This window comes from Sinohyriopsis cumingii, chromosome 9 (assembly GCF_028554795.1).
Source record: "Sinohyriopsis cumingii isolate HCF-2022 chromosome 9, ASM2855479v2, whole genome shotgun sequence".
In the NCBI taxonomy this organism is placed as follows: Eukaryota; Metazoa; Mollusca; class Bivalvia; order Unionida; family Unionidae; genus Sinohyriopsis; species Sinohyriopsis cumingii.
Window position 1 is genome coordinate 97,498,884 of NC_142969.1, and position 19,078 is coordinate 97,517,961.

Below are 19,078 nucleotides of genomic sequence, written 5' to 3' on the forward strand. Positions count from 1 at the left end.
TCCTCCATCATATACTATTGCATGCTTCTCCCCCACAAATATAGAACGTTGTTTACATTTTATCTTTGGTTGCACCTTCAAAATCATATATCGAGAATTAGAATTATCCCCACAATAGAACGTGTAGTTAGATATGTAAATGAGGAAGAAGGAAAGGAATCCGGATATAATTAGACGAGCAAAGACGAATATGTATACAAATATACAGATAAATGGATAGGTAGATAATTTGTTTGTAGATGGCTAGATTTTTAAGGGAGAGAGAGAGATTTAGGAAAAAGTCCTTAAATTCAAACGTTAAACAGCGAAGAAGAAAACCATTTGAGGTTAATTTTAATGATGTTTCAGTATATCATGACATATTTCTGTATCTACATTTTCATTTAAAGATCAATTGATCATCCAGTATTAAGTATTCATCCAGCAAGAAAACAAGTTAAAACAGAGTCCCTCATTAGATAGTCCAATTTTAATGATTTCACTCTTTTTTCTTTCCTTCTGGGAAGTGGTCTGTCCATTCACATGTCTGCTTCCACTTCCAGGTAATTCTATTTTTACACTGAATCGGCGGCATGCATCTAAACAATCTTTGACATGTTAACTTTGCAAAGATTTATTTTGTATCCATTTCATTATTCTCCAAAGAGCATGGATGCATCTGTGTCATATAATAATTACATAAACAATAGATTATAAATACTGATTGTGAGCTTTAGACTTCCAAGTGGATAATTATTAGAGATTAGTGCCTTTCATGTGATAGAAATCTCAAGAAATATATTATTAATAATAATCACCTCGCCAGTTCAAATTGGTGACAGGCATCAAAACAATCTTTGACAAGCTGAGTGGTTAGAGTCAGTAATCTCAACACTTGGAACTCACAAATTGACTATGGCTTGGTTAGGACTTTAAAGTCAGAAAATCTGTATAGTTACAAATATTAAAACCGAAATATTACTGACAAGTTAAAATGTCAATGTTTATTTCATATTGTCAAAACTTGCCTTAAACAGTAAGTATTTACATTATCAAGTCATCGCCAGAAAATGTGAGTCTGATCTTAACATTGACTACACGATGGAAATGATGCACTTTGACAGTATATCGTATGAAATAAAGGCTCGATGGGTGACAGAAACTGCGGGCAGTTATTTTATTGAAGAATGCAGTACATATTGCGAAAAAGGTTTTGACATATGTACCGATACTGTAGAGAGATTGCTCAGTGGAAATCTAGTTTTAACAATCATTACTACTTGAACACGATCTACTTTTTCTAAACATTTTTTACCTTAGAAACGTGGGCTTGCCCACTCCACATTTGAGCTTGTCTTGGGTGTATGGCAACTGGATTAGTAAAGCCCTACAGACTGGGTCGTCTTCACTAACCAAGGTTATTGATATATTAGTTCCACATTGACGATGAATTAACTGGATCAGTGGCCTTTTTTTGCAAAGACAGCTTGCTGTTTTGTCAACATGTCAGCTGTGTGCTACGGAAAATAAAATATTTTCTTGGTGTAATTCGGTGATTTGATAACAGAAAGTAGGAAAATTTAAATTAAAGTGATTACATGATCATGGGTGGGTAATTACCGATGAGTACATTGTACCTATTCACTCAAACGTTATTATAAAGTCTGGATTGTATCTTCATTTTGTGAGCGATTAGGTAGAATGTACACTGATAAATATCCACCCAGAGGCATTTAATGCCATTGTTTTCTTAAACGGTCTAAAATCAGTCAGTCTTTATTTGTTTGTACTGAAAGATAAGAAAATAGATGCAAGTTTCGTTCTACAAACATCTGCAATGTGCTTATTGTCCAGAGATTTATTTCAAATGGCAAGGATCACAATGCTGGACATGGTGTTAGTAATTGGGAAGAATAATTTCTTCTAATACACCGACTGCAATATAATTTCATGGTCATAGGTTGTTCATTCATGCATGACAGAGAAAGCAGTCTTTCTTACCATTCTCTTTTCAGTGTGAGCACAGCCGCCATGATTCTGCTGTTTCTGTAATTCTGTTATTGGTCTGTTTCAGTTCATGAAAGTAAAGTCATAAATGGAAGATACAAGTCAAGAGTCATAGATTATAAAAATGTGAAATTTAAAGTATCATAATTTTTTGTAAATATAAATAAATGTTTTTTTTTTTATTGTGCAACTTTCGGAAGCGCAATTTATAAATCAACTTATCCCGGACAATTTGATGAAGAACACAAAATTGATCATTCTTGAATACACACACACATTCTTGAATATACAGTGTATTTGAAAACGAATAAATAAAACCATTGTTTTTGTATTTATATATGATTACACAAACCTCCTTCAGCTGAGTCACTAAAGTGTCTGCAAAATCTAAAGAATAATATATTTTTTAAAATGTAAATGTTCGTCTTTTAAAATGATGCAATCTCAGGTCTAGTGCATCACATAAAACACACACACACACACACACACACACACACAAACAAACACACACCGCAAGGCTCGAGGTTAGGGAGTTCTCCAAACATATTAAAGACATATTCAATTTTTATAAAATTATATATTTCTGTTTTCTTATTTTTCTTTTCAAATTATCGCTGGGACATGCTTTTCTACAGACTTTTGGGCAAACTAACATGTGGTAATTCATATCAGTTGCTTCCACGTTCACCTGATAACGTGGACGAACACAAGCTATTATCCATCCAAGTTTCAACTAAGTTGTGGGAAACAAATGAATATAGCATCTACATTTAGATGATATGGATGTCACCTATCCGAATTACAAAGTCCCCTTTCCACAATTAATGTGTATCATTAGCATCTTTTACTATAGTTGAGACAGGGTCTAAATTAAATATGTATGCCTAGTTCGAGTTATCTTTATTGTCTTCGTTTGTGATCTAACGTTTGTATATTTAATGCCTGTTATTAACAGTTGTGTCGTTTTCATTGCAAGTTACTGTTCCGAAATAAAGAAAAGGGATTTGGTGACTCGCTTTTATGACTAAGCAATTTTCAGCACTCTTTACAAATATATATGTATGTCAATGTCTTCAATGCCAATTTTTTTTTCATTTATTATCTTTTGTTCTATACATTTAATGATTATTCTAATTCAGAAGAAAAACGATCTATCACAGATGAATAAAAACTAATTAATGTCCAGGGATGGATTCGAGAAAAGTTTCCAAGTTATTTAAAAATGAATTATAGTGCACGTACAAATGTGAAACAAAAGCATTAGTAGAGAACGTACATAGGCTTTTGAATAGTAGGTAGGGTACAAATAAACATTAATCATAGTGAAATAGTGCGTAGGGTACAAGAACAAACTACTGATTGTGGTGGCAAAGCGGCTAGAGTACAAATACAAATTACGGACGGTGGTTGCAAAGTGGCTGAGTACAAATACAAATTACAGACGGTGGTTGCAAAGTGGCTGAGTACAAATACATACTACTAGCTGTAGTGGCCTACTGGCCTAGAGCCTAGAGTAAAAATGCAAATGAATGACGGTGTTGGCTTACTAGTTAAATTTCAAATACAACCTACTGATAGTGGTGGAATAACAGCTTGAGCACAAATACAAATATGGTTGATAAATGAAACCTATTTAAAAGAAAAACAATGAATATATCAGCAGCAGCAGCATCGAGTAACATAAATATGGTATATAATTTAGATATGTTACACTAGTAAAAGGTCCAAACCAATACACCAATTGATTGTTAAAAATAAATGCTTGAAATGTAGTTGTTTCCTGAAATAACATTTTATAAAGGTGTATTTTGACTTACTAATATAACTCTTCTTATACATTATTGTCTAAATATTCAATAGCAGTATTTCTATCAGAATCTAAGTGGTTGCATCCATTTGATAATATACGCGGCATATTATTATCAAAGATGTGTTGCCAAATATAAACATTTGCTTGAAACCAGATATAACTATTTTGCTTGTTTTCAAAAATGACGTTTGTTCTCCATTTAAATCGGTATATACAAACGTTTATTAATTGCGAGAGTAAAATTGTCCTCCTTATAAAGAATAACAAGTACATTTATGTACAACATCCTTTCTGTGATTACAATTCATATAATTTCAAACCCTTGTAACCAAAACTTGTTTTAATCAGTCAGATGTACGAGGAACATAATGGTGATTTTGATCTTTATTTACTCCACATTGGCATAAAACAATATATATATATATATATATATATATATATATATATATATATATATATATATATATATATATATATATATATATATATATATATATATATATATATATATATATATATACTCTACTTGAATGTTGCTATAAATATTATTTATTACATTGGGCACTTCTCAAATTGACTTCATTTGATCAGTCGTAAGTCAACACTGGCATAAATCCGATTTTATTTCATTGATATGCACATGACATTACTTTACCAAATGAGTTAATTTCTCTATACATATTACTTACAACTTTATGTACTTTACCATGAACAATATTTAGAATCAGTTGATTGTTTCCAAACCCGTACACCAACATGTAGTGTCCAGTGGTTTTTCAACATAACCGAATGCAGAGAAATGCTATTATCTAGAGGGGATAACCTTTACTAACCCTTGACTCATGTTTATGTAAAGTAAAGGATAACTTAAAACAATATACCAGTCTTTCCAATGTAAATAGAGTCAAACAAAACCTCAGTGGTCCGGTAGCTTTAGGGTAGTTTTTAACACCTTTGTTGTTTATAGTGGCTGCGTTAATCATATTGACAAGAAATACAAGAATATAATGCCACGAATAATATCATAAACGAGAGTGAAAAGGTAAGAAAATATACATCCACAGACTAAGTGATAATACAGCTGTCAAAATGCTAGTCATAAACCGATGTGAGAATACTGCTATCAAAACAGAGTAATTTATTTAATTCATCTCACATTGCCAGCAGATAACGTTGCACTGACGTAGTCATTTCATTTGGAATCAAAAGCTTGATTGAGATCTTTCAAGTATTCATCAAAATCGTTAATATAGATATCTGTATTATCTTGGTTTGCTCTAATGCTGTTATTCAAAATCGTTAATATAGATATCTGTATTATCTTGGTTTGCTCTAATGCTGTTATTCAAAATTGTTTTGGGACCAGCTGACAATATTTACTACACTGCTTGTCTAACTTTGCTATATTTAATTAACACACCTGATTTTGCCATTATTTCTTGTTCATCTTGTTGGACTTTGCCAGCAATTATTATAACCCTATTTGGTTTTCTTTACCATCTGTTCTTACTTCTTTACATCATGTATGACCCTCCTTGTATTACTTTGCCATTAATTTTTAAATAATTCTAAATATTCAGCTCATTTTCATTTATTTATTTTTTATCACTGGATGTTACTGTTAAGAACGCTAGAAAAATGCAAATTAAACCTAGTGTACATACATGACCTTTGTGTTCAATTATGTGAACATTCAGATGTATTGATGATTACATTCTAGATTGTTTTGCATGCCCACGGTGTCCTAACATATATGTACATGCCCACATTGTCTGTAGCATGACTTTGCATGCCCACGGTGTCTCCTAACATGTATGTACATGCCCACATTGTCTGTAGCATCACTTTGCATGCCCACATTGTCTACTTACATACATTTTGTATGCCCACAGTGTCTGCTGACACACATTTGGATGCCCACCTTGTCTATTAACATTCCTTTGCATCCCCAAATTGTCTACTAATGTTTTGAAAACGTGTTCATGAGATAATTCCTACTATTATTTACTTACAACTAAACAATTCGTTTATAATACCGCCATGACGTTTCCAAATTTCATTCCGTTAGATCTTATGAGAAACAATCTCCCAAAACCTAAATTAATCCAAGAATAAAAAAGCGTTAGGAATTTTAACTAAGTTCTTTTATGTGACTTTTTTGGGATACAAATGAGTTTTCCATGCTTTATTGATTTTACTCACCGATATTTTTGTCTTGCGTCTGACATGTATAACTGTGAAAAGTAGGAAGTATATTCATTTCAACACCTCAAAATAAACGACATAATACACCAACTTACTATGCTTAAAGATCATCTGGTTGTACACATGATGAGTTACATAAATGAAGTTTTATGAAAAGCATAAAGCACATAGGAATTATTTCTATACACCTGTTTAAGATTGTTTGTCCCTTGTTATGACTGATGTCAATATTTTATTTCTGCAACATCAAACTCTCCGTCAGTAATCTCTGATCTTTCCTGACGATGAAATTAAGGTAGCTGTAAAAAGAAAACACAATAATTGGAGAAAGAGTTGACCTAATTTACACTACAAAGTGAAAAAAGAATACAGAGCTAGCATTTCTTCTCTATTGTTGGAAAATTTCACTGCTGCTTATTTAATTTCTTAGATGAAATAGCACATTGGATCATTAAAATTATTTTGGTCTTCTTGAATCAATACCGGGCCAATTCCAAAATCATATGCATCAATATACACTTTTAACGATTGAGTGAAATCTGGAGCTGAAAGAACTGGTGCACTGTTCAAGATGCTCTTAAAGGATCTAATTCCTATGGACATTTCTCAAGTCAATGAAACTTGGTTTTCTGCCTCAACAAATTGTGTCTCGAGCTCATCAATTATAGAAAAGGCGGAATACAGCTTTCCCATTTTATCCATCCATGCCCAAAAATCGTACCAGCTGCTCTTTACTGACAGTTACAGATAATTTAGAGAGAGTCTTGACTTCGCCGTCTATAGGTTTAACTTGTCCATCTTCTAAGATATAGCCTAGAAATGTAACAGAAGCGTAACAAAACTCAATTTTGAATAAATTAATTGGCGTATTTGCATCAGTGTGTCTGCCAAAGACTTTCCAAATTGTATGCAAGTGATTTTTCCAGGTGCAGATGTCGATGAGACCAGATGTAATCATGTTGATTAAACGTTGAAAAATACAAGGTGGAGCTTTCATCCCAAACGGCATTATTTTATATTGCAAAACTCTATCATGTGTCACGTATGCCGAACTTTCCTCTTTCTGTCAGGCGAATTTGACAGAATCCGTTTAGATGGTCAAATTTGGTGACATTTTTTGGGGATCACGCTGTTCACTATTTAATAGTCCGTACACATGGGGAAAAGTAGTTTCCGTTTTCGGTACACGTATAACAAGTCCACTGCAGTTACTATTATTCGGTTCTATGAAATCATTTTCCTGCAAATACTGAATTTCTTTATTCAAATATTCCGTCCTGAGAGTGTTCATCCTGTTGTACTGGTTCTGTTTTACAGGTGTGGTATTTTCAATTTCAAAATCGTGCTAGATTTTATTTATTTTTCTAGGAACAACTCAGAATAAGTGCCCATATTCAAGTAACGGATGTTCAAAAACATTGTTTTATGTTGTAGTATTTGTTGTGAAATTTCCTTGTACAGATTATTCATCAGTTCGGAATTCCGAGGATTTGTTACTCCATAGTCACCACAGTCCCACTGCATCCCATCGATTAAGTGGTCACTGTGTGGGAAGGATTTAGCTAAATTAATTGCAAGATTTACGCGTACATCGCGCTTAACTATATAATTTTCTTTCATTTTCAAGTGCTTTGTTTTTCATTCCTCGTATAACTGCAAGAGATGGATACAAATCAGGAGGATCATCTTTGTGATCCAAACAAGGATTGTTAGTTACAAAAGGATTAACTACAACATTATCTCCAGCTACGTCATTGCCTAGTAATACCATCGATGAGTGCAGACGACAATATTCTGACAGTCATGTGTCCTGAGACTTAGTCTGATTACAAATTTACATAATGTTGAGGAACATTAACAAAGACTTAGTTCTAACCCGTTATAATAACGCCTTTATTAGAAGAAGACTTCCCAGAAAAAGGCAAAGTACGTGAACATAAAATATTTTATTTTGAGGGACTTAAACGTTCATATCGATATTCTTGACACAACCAACATCATGTAATAAAGAACCTTTCGACCGAATGGTTTATAATTCTCCTTAATAAAACCGTATTTGTGGTTTGTATTGCCCAAAAAATGTCTTGATTTCAATATATGACCGTAACCTTGATATCTTAAAAATAAGAGCATTTGTAATAGCTCTATCACAATTTTGTTGCTTGTCTAATGTCTTGCAATAATGCATAATGTGTAGTTTCTTATTGCATTAGGTGCTCATTGGAAGAAATAAGGTTTTCTGATCAGTCTTATGATAATTTGATTCCAAAATGTTGTACCAGGATGATAAATGGATGTGCCCATATGAGGCTGGCATGTTTGTTTGAAACTGGTTAGAGGAAGACATGTTGACATATTAAACTTTGTGAGTAAAGGAATAATTGTCAGCCGTAAGTGCACGTTTTGAATATTTTGACCTTTGCCTCATAAAGATAACTCTTGATGTCACTATGGATGTAATTTATGAATCTTCCACTAATATGAGTTGTCTAAGGTCATCGTAAAAATTATTGTCAACCTATTTGTAATATCGTGCCTTTTCCTATGTAAATTCGACATAGGTATGTTGATTTGACGTTCTAAAATTCCTAAACTCCTTTTGATATGGCTAGGGTACTATTTCATAACGTTTATATATATATATATATATATATATATATATATATATATATATATATATATATATATATATATATATATATATATATATATATATATATATATATATATATATATATATATTCCTTGACCATATCATCATTAGCAATCGGCCGTACAGTCAGTAGAAATAAATATCCTGCTCTGGGAAAATGCACACTTGTTGATAACATAAACTGGTCCCCTCTTGGCCGTTTAAAATTTTCTGCTATTTTCTTAAATGGAAGAAAATATTGATCTACTTCATCTTCTTGAAAGAAGGGCATTAATTCGAAATTTCTGATAACATCAAAATCATCAATATGTGCATGTAAAGCGGGACGGGTGCGCTTTCTATCTACCAGATTCTTCCTTTTTCATTTTTCATCCTGATTTTGAAATTACATATGTTCTTTTTATCTTTCTCTCTCCGTTTAACCTTTGCATTAAAGCATTTGCATTTATCACTCTTCCCTTTTCTACATTTACCTTTCTCTCTCTTACCTCTCTCTAATGCACACATACATATGGGTAGACAGTTATTTACATTAAAGCATACATATGCATTTCTGCATGTATATTCCTGTCTACTCTTCTCGCAAAGACACTTCCTGGCTATATATCTAATTCATTGTATAATGCTGAGCCATATTGGCCGTATATCTAATTCATTTTATACTGTTGAGCCACGTTAGATATATATCTAATTCACTGTATACTGTTAAGCCACGTTGGCTATGTATCTAATTCATTTTATACTGTTGAGCCACGTTAGATATATATCTAATTCACTGTATACTGTTAAGCCACGATGGCTATATATCTAATTCATTTTATACTGTTGAGCCACGTTAGATATATATCTAATTCATTGTATACTGTTAAGCCACGTTGGCTATATATCTAATTCATTTTATACTGTTGAGCCACGTTAGATATATATCTAATTCACTGTATACTGTTAAGCCACGTTGGCTATGTATCTAATTCATTTTATACTGTTGAGCCACGTTAGATATATATCTAATTCACTGTATACTGTTAAGCCACGATGGCTATATATCTAATTCATTTTATACTGTTGAGCCACGTTAGATATATATATCTAATTCATTGTATACTGTTAAGCCACGTTGGCTATATATCTAATTCATTTTATACTGTTGAGCCACGTTAGATATATATCTAATTCTTTGTATACTGTTAAGCCACGTTGGCTATATATCTAATTCATTTTATACTGTTGAGCCACGTTAGATATATATCTAATTCATTGTATACTGTTAAGCCACGTTAGATATATATCTAATTCATTGTATACTGTTAAGCCACGTTGGCTATATATCTAATTCATTGTATATTGTTGAGCCATGTTGGCTGTATATCAAATTCATTGTATACTCACAAGCCATGTTAGCCATATATCTAATTCATTGTATACTGTTGAACCATACTGGCTAATAATCTAATTCATTGTATACTGTTGAGCCATACTGACTATATATCTAATTCAATGTATACTGTTGAGCCATGTTGGCCATATGTCTAATTCATTGTATACTGTTGAGCCATGTTGGCTATATATCTAATTCATTGTATACTGTTGAGCAATATTGTCTCTCTCTCTCTCTCTCTCCCTATATATATATATATATATATATATATATATATATATATATATATATATATATATATATATAGTTCATTGTACATTGTTGAGCCATACTGGCTATATATCTAAGTCATTGTATAATACTGAACCACGATTTTCTGAATGCTATAAAACGTAACCTTTATCACTTGCTACGAAACAGCTGCGATGCATTTTGCAAATGAATACACTTTCTGATTTATTAAGACAGATTAGTGTATTGACTACATTATTCGACTGTTGGTATTACAACAGCTGAAATAATTCATGCAAAATCTTCAACAATACATATAATGTGCAAAAGTTACTAGACTCAGTTCTTATCATATTCGTACTGTTGTAACTGTGTATGTAAACTTCCAAGCATCATCTCGCTAAACATTTTTAAGTTAATGGATTTGTCATCCACATTCGAAAAGATAAATACAAATTTATAGCACATTAGTTTGCTTGGCAATTGGTCTCAGCACATCATTTTCAAGACAGCATATTTCACATTCGTCAGGTTAGAAATAAACTATATATAGTCCATTTTAGAACGTTCAATAGAGACGTTTCTCTCATGGTCATACTAAGGGGTCATATTTAAGACAACCCATACATAAATAATTATTCATGATTTAAAAATATGTGGTTTGCGTGTACTTTCAGCTTGGTAATTTTTTTAAGATAATATCAACCATCCTGATGTAAAATATTTCACGTTATTTGTAAGGTCTTTTTCTGTGTAAACACCATTTGACTACACATGCCACGTGGTCTATTACATTCCGAAGCTGAAACAAGTCAATTGTAGGTTTAAATGGAATTTATTTTACAAGGTTTGGATTTAATTTCGAACATAATTTGAGTTCACAGGAAAAAGTATATGTATCAACAGCATCTCAATAAGCATTAATTGGAATATATTTTTAAAATAAATAAATATTTTGCTTTTAATTTGAACCAGTGCTTGATGATACGTACTTCGATCCAGGTCATCACGAAGAAACATATGTTCGGTAGAAATTTAACATTTGACATCTATTTTCAAAAGGTTCTCGTACCAGTTCTTTGCTCTCTCTCTCCTTTTAAATTGCCTTTTCTCGGTTACGAAATGCCTCTTTTCGCGTATCGGTGATAAAAAGGTTTTTTACAGATAAAAGCTTTATTTAATTTCTGTTATAGTATGCGACAACATAGCAAAGTTAAATATTCGTACTGTATACAGTACTATGGAATGTCTTTATTTGAACTGCTGGCGCCGCTTTTCTTTTCATGTGAACTGTATACAGTCTTGATTTACCTGATTTAGTTTAAATGTTTTCTAACAAAACAAAATTGCTTTGCACGGTATGTATGTATGTATGTATGTACGTATGTATGTATGTATGTATGCATGCATGCATGCATGCATGCATGTATGCATGTATTTATGAATGTATGTATGTAACGGGCTACTAGTGCACGGACGATGGATTCACTAAGTGTCTGTATTGTCACCAGGTTCTGGTTCACCAGAGGATATATTATAATATTCTAAGGGATCGAACTTAGTCTACAGGTACAATTAATGAGTAGATCCGTCAAATACCGGCAACATTATTTAACAACGAAATGATAGCGTGACTAATGTATAGCTGACATGCAATGCAATGTGAACTAGTAGCACACACAGTTGTTTATAGGACTTGTTAACATAATTTATGACCAAACGGAAACATGAAAGAATTACATGTTTTTTTTTTTTTCTAACTGAAAATACTTTTAAATAGAGATGTACAGAGTATGAGGATGAAGTGTATCAAGCAACTAACTAGCAAGACAGACTAAAATGCTCATGCATATTTTTGTTTTTCATATGCAGGGTTAATATGGTTATTATAGAGTGATACAAGATATTGGTATTCAATATATTTACATTTATTCTTATTCATTCACACATGCTGGTTGATCGTAAAGAACAAAATGACAACGTGGTTTTAAGGTTTAATATTAACGGTACACAATAGTCTTTGGTGCTTAAGGTTCTTAAGGCCTTGCTGCAGATGCACCGAAGCGTACGGTTGTTTGACATATGGTTCACAGTTTCATATGTGGGTTCAAGAGTGAATCAAAGTTCGTTTGCTGCCTCTATGGTTGACCAATTTTCGGTACAACGTTCTGCTACCAAGCAAACGACAAAGTTTTAAATTTTGCACACAAAGCGTGAATTCCATTAAACGAATAAAGTATCAACATAATTTTAGTGAATTTAGAATAATAATTGTATAGGCTTAGTGATTATAAATTAAAGAAATAGCATTCCAAAGACGTATTTGACTAAATTAAGAAAATAACAACTCTCCTTGTGTTTTGTGGTGCAATGGAATTAGACAACGTTAGCATTTTTACGATTGCGCATTTGACTTCAAAGTTTTTTGAGCCCTAGTATATTGATATATAGTGTAAAATCTCGTATTTCACGCATTCGGCAAAGACTGGAAAGTGACAAAGATCGTAAACGCTGACCTCATTGTATGCTGTTAGTATTAGCCAATGAGATCTTAGCACCTGGGAGCATTAGGTATGAACAATTACTGACCAACCAATATCAGTCATCAGACATTCTTAATCCTGCTGATGTCCACAAAAATGATTACAAATAAAAAGTTAACGATACAAGGAATCACACACTTAAGATGTAAGTATACAATCCGTGTGATCAATAGCTTAAATCTGACTGTACATCTGATTGATATGATATTGTACGAAATGAAAATATATCGTAACCTTATGAGTTAGTACCCTAGACATATTTAAAAGGGTTTAGGAATTGTAAAAAGACACATCAAATGTTGTTCTTGTTGGGTAAACTCGGCCACGCGGGGCTCTCATCTCAAATGACCTATGTGGACATGCATGGAAAAAACCACAATTTGAACCGTAGTACTCTTCAAATCAGACTGACAAATATTATGATAACCTTAGACAACCCATATTAGTTGAAGAGTTCAGGAATTTCATCCATAGTGATATGAAAACCTCTCGTTATGACAAAAGGGTCACAACATTGAAAAAGTCTGTGTGCACGGCTGACGATTATTCATTGAGTAGCAAAGTTTAATTTCTAAATATGTCTACTCAACAGTTTCTTGTTTAGAATCCCCAATACAACCAAGCAGGTCAGCCTTATATGTACCCTACACATTCTCAATCTGAACAACGTTTTTGAATCACATTTCTGATACTGCTAATCCGAATTGCTTATCTCTTCCTATGCTCACATAATATAAGCAGATACGGCTCATTAGTTCCGGTTGCAACATAGTACAAAACAAGCAACGACATCGTGACAGTTGTATTCCAAATAATGTTATTTATAATTTGTCAAAGGTACCGTCAGTAGCGAAAGCAATACAGTTATTGGGTGAAACAAACACCTAATCCGTTTTTATAATGGAGCATTATCAACAATTTTGTCGAAAGGTTTTATATACTGTATTGATGATTATTCCAAGCCTATACATATCAAATATTTAAGCGACACACGAGCTTCTCTAAGTCTTTTATTATCAAGAACTTTGCTTTTTCTGGGAAGGCTTCTTCTAATGTGAGAGTTCGTATACAGGAAGTAGATTTTGGCTTTGTTATTGTCCCACCTCAATGTGTAAATTTGTAATGAGATTTAATTTCAGAACACGTGAGAGTCGTGCAACGACTTTGGCTGGTAAATTAGGAATTAAAATGGCTTATTACAAGATCTTCATTCAGTTTTTGGGGCCGCACATTCAAAATGAGTTTTGAAAATTTCACTTTGTATTTTTCAACGTTCATTGAGAAAATTTACATTCTACATTTGAGAAGATCACTTACAGACAATTCGTAGATTCTTTGACAGATTCACTGATGCAGATTTGACAATTAATTTATCAAACTTTGAGTTTTGTCGTGCTTGAGTTATATTCGTAGATTATATCAGGGAACATGGAGAAATTAAACGTGTACACGGTAAAGTCGAGAATATCTCTACCTTTCATGAACCTATCTAAAAAAGCACTTGATGCGATATTTGGAATTGGTAGGATACTAATGGAAAGTTTGTTCCACTTTTCTCACAATTGCTGAAACCCCAACAAACATGTGAGCCAGGTAAATAAGTTTCAAATGTCTGAATAATCTTACCTTATAGGCCATATTGAAGAGTCCAAATAATTGTAGTTGAATCCCATTAAAATAGATCCAGACCCAACTAAACCTAATTACTTCAATTAGTAACAACTCCGAGTATAGACCCATACACGTTTATACTTTTTAACTATGTATTACTTGTTTTCAGAATAAAAACAAAAACAAAAATAACAATAAAAAAGCCAATGGATCGTTTGATTAGAAGATCTCCACAAGAATCAGTAAAGTAATTCATTTACTAGAAAGGTTTCACAATATTTTACTATCATCACCATGTTACTCAATCCACCATGTTGAAAGTATTTAACTCTGTGGTGGTCCCTATCTGCTCTACGACTACAAGACATGAACCGTCTATCGCAGACACGTCCAGCAGCTTGAGAAAGTATTCGGTTGCAAGAAAGTTTACAAATATTATTATTATTATTATTATTGTTTTGGTAGGTGGTTCAGATAAAATAGATAAATAAGTCTCGTGCCTGATGATATATGTGTTCGGGTGTGTAACTCTAATTATTGCATATGTCATTAAATCAGAAGCGAAATCATAGAAGGATGTTTAGTTTTGGAAAGTGGAGTAAAGAGTGGCACCCGTTTTACCTTTCCCACCACCAAAAGTTAACTGCCTGGCACACACAAACGCAACTACGTGACCAGTTCTGCATTACATCGAAAAATGAAGCAACTTTAGTACTAACATCTGGGATACGTTTAGCATACAATCTTCGCTTAGTTACTTTATACAAAATCTAGGACTATTGTTGTAAATGTTGACTATTTGTACTGGATGCTACCAACCTACACATCACTTTTGGTTACTCATCCCCAACTCTGTGTCATGTATCTCGAGGTAAAAACCCATGCAGCCAAAGAAACACAGTGATATAATTCCAAGTTTGAATTCACTAAACATCCCAGTAAATGTCTCTTTCCAAAAATGCATGGTTTTATAAACACTATGTATTTCCAGTGAAAATAAGCACTGAATTGTATACTTTAAATATATATCTATCGGACCAAATGAACCCTGAACACAGCAATACTACCAGTCGATTCTGCTAGATATTCCAAATGAATTAATAATCTTTCCAGTGACAAGATTTTGTAGTCCTCTACGTGATCTCAGGTCACAATTAGCATTTTCTAAAAGTAAACATTACCCAATGTAAAATAACCTTCAATAAAGTTCATGATGTTGAGAAGATTTATTTTATTATTGTTAGAAAATATGTAACTAAAAACGAATGTTATATAAGATGGACAATGTCAGGTACACTAGGTAGACCCAGACCCAAAGAAACATAATTACTTATATTAGTAATGATCCCGATTATAGACCCAAACATGCATATAATAGTTTCGTTATGTATTAGTTGATTTTAGAATAAAAATAGAAGCATCAAAATCAAACAATTTTGGTCACATAGCAATAAACTTGATCTTGGACAAGGTTACGTCCAACATAAAATTTTACATTACAATAGAATGTACAGAAAACAAAAATTGTAAAACAAAAAAAATAACAAAACATGCTAATTAAATGTACATAACAAATTATATGCAACCAACTTCGTCTTAAAATGAGTTAAATGGGGTTTGCTCACATAATCGCAATTTTTAAAACTCTGAGGCTTTTTCCGCCATGAGAGTTGTATGCAAAGTTATTAGTCCGAAACTGAAATTGTGTCAGAGACATATTGGATAGAACAAAGACATCACGTTCAATTCGAGATGCAAACACATTATTTTTATTGAGCGTCTTGGGATCCATCTTGATAGCGTATACATTTGCAATGATATCTCTTTTCAAAGATATATGATTTATGCATCCATCAATCAATACATTTGTATATCCGTAGAGAGATGACGTATTCTCGAAATACAAAAGTCATTCTTTCATCTTCATCATTATAATAAAAAAACAACATTGACTTATATGCAGAACGGAACAATGGCATTAGGAACATCGATCGCTGTCTTTGGTCAAAATGGACTTTTAATTTCTGATCGCGAATATTTCAGGCATTCATGCCAGCAGTCTGCAGACTTGAATTAATAAATCACACCATAAAGGTCCGTCTTACTTGCGATGGCGTAGCTATAAAGCAGGTTGGTAAGTTTATCATCAATGTCCAGTCCAGTTATTGACAAGAATGTCTTATCCAGTTATTTACAACAATGTCTTACCCTGTTATTGACAACACTATCTTATCCAATTATTGACAAGTGTTGTACTTCAGTTATTGGAACAATGAAGAGATAAAACGTATAAATTTTAAAATAATAAACACATTATAGTAGATTTCCAATGGCACAATGGTTTCTATTCGAGTATATTCTAATATATATATATATATATATATATATATATATATATATATATATATATATATATATATATATATATATATATATACACACACACAAGTATTTATAATGATTGGTAGAATCCACCCAAAGACGTCAATGTCCTACATTCACGCGAAGAAGATTACGTACCCTTATGTTCACAGTCTAAATATGTATGCAATGTTCTGTACAATATTGGCGCCATTGAAGAGTGCCTGGACGTTTGTATATCACTTTAAGGGTGGGTACCAGTTCCTTAGTAGAAACAAGATATATTCATTAACCGATGTGAATAGTTTTATTTTACAAACAATAAAGAAGTGAATATCTGAAAATGTATATGAACAATATAAAAGCCAAAGGCAAGATTAAAAGAAATGTTTTGAAGTATTAGGTTACAAACGGCAAATAAGACTTTCAAATCAGGAGACCTCTGAATACAATTTTGTAGCAGTCTAACATTACGATCTCAGTAAATCTTAAACCGGAAATAAAAATGCTAAATATCTGCGTTGATAGAGACAATAATTGTTAGCGGTAATTTAAGTTTTCTACTTTGCCAGTATGAAGGCCGCATTATAAATGCATATTAAGACGCGGTGTGTAGTAACAATCTCAAACCAGTTTGAGGAGAAATACAGGCGAGATAATAGATAAGTTTCAGAGGATTTTAAGGTAAGAGAAGATAGGATAAGACAAGACATTACAGACAATGAGATGCAAGACATGACATGACAAGACAAGTCAAGAAAAGACATGACAAGATACGACAAAACAAATATTGATTTAACATCAGCATTATTGAAAACAACTATTCAAGATTACCTCAAATGGACATGAGGTTTGATATTCAAGACATACAAACATGATAATACGTAAATAAAGTTGGAAAAATCACACATTGGACGTGACATATGAGCATGCAAAGTAATTTAAATGTCATTAAGTAAAATTAACAACACGACTTACACTGCTAATTTATCTTGAAATATTCGCTGCATATTATCTTCTGATTTATTCGGATATTTCTTTGGGTGATTCTGATTTATGCATTTATCAATCAATATATTTGTATATCCATCTGTCCTTCAGTTTGTAAAAGGATGAAATATTCTCGAAATACTATAGCCCTTATTAAATCTTGAGCATTATAATGAATCTAGAACACTGATAAATATGCAAAAAGGGAAAAATGCATTAGGAACATTGTTCTCTGATTATGGCCAACTTTATTTTGTAACTTTGCAATTTGTAATTTTGTAATTTTTGACCGGGCATAGGTCCGGCAATTATGCTGTAATCTGAAATATACCTCCCCGTTTGCTTGTACCCCCTACCAAAAATCTTTAAAGTGCACATAAAAAAGACAATTCATTCATTGATTTGTAATTTACAACTGACCGTGATCAGAGTGGCCATAAAAGTGGCATCATCTGCGCCTTTTGTACTGAACGGACTTTCCATACTAACACGGGGACATATTGCGTGCACTTTGGACAAGTCTCGTTTCCTCCGACAACGCTGTGAAGTATTTCCTATTGGGTAACTGCTGAATAACTCCGTAAATTACCATCATGTTGGAGTTTAGAGTTATATCTCTTTGTACGTTTGAACATATAAATTACACCCCTTGTTAAATCCACGTTAAAGGCAAATGTGTAGTTGTCATTCATTTCCTTTTCAATATAATTTAAAGACCATAATTGTATTCTTAGTCATATCCTCACTCCGTTATTGTCATTCCAAGCAGATGTTACGTACTTTAATGTATGCCAACTTTGAATGTTCAATATCATGGCAAATGTATCAGTAACTTCCCTTTTGATTGTCCAGTATCAACCTGAATATGGCACGTATTTTATCTTTCACTCTCCATATCATAATTATATGGTACGTATTCCCATTGCTTTAATGTTAGCTGACATTTATTTATTGAACAATAAGATGACTGTACGCAAAGGTACAATCTTCCAGAGTTTTATCAATTTTTTAAATATTTTAATTTATCTGTTTTTGATCAATTTTCGGGTTAAAAATGTTGTAGAATTTGTTCAAGAATCAATGGAGTGTCATGATACATTATACAATGAGACCAATTACGTAGTTCAAATGTATTCCAGCTTCAATGTTTCAAGAACGCTTGTTTTTACCTTTGTCTTGTCGTTTTTAATGAATATTTATGTTGTAATTGCATGTCGTGGTTTATAGGTGAACCCACTACTTTATATCAAAGTTAATTTCATACATTTATGTTTCCGTGGTATTATTCGCTGGCTTGGCCAATTCAAGAG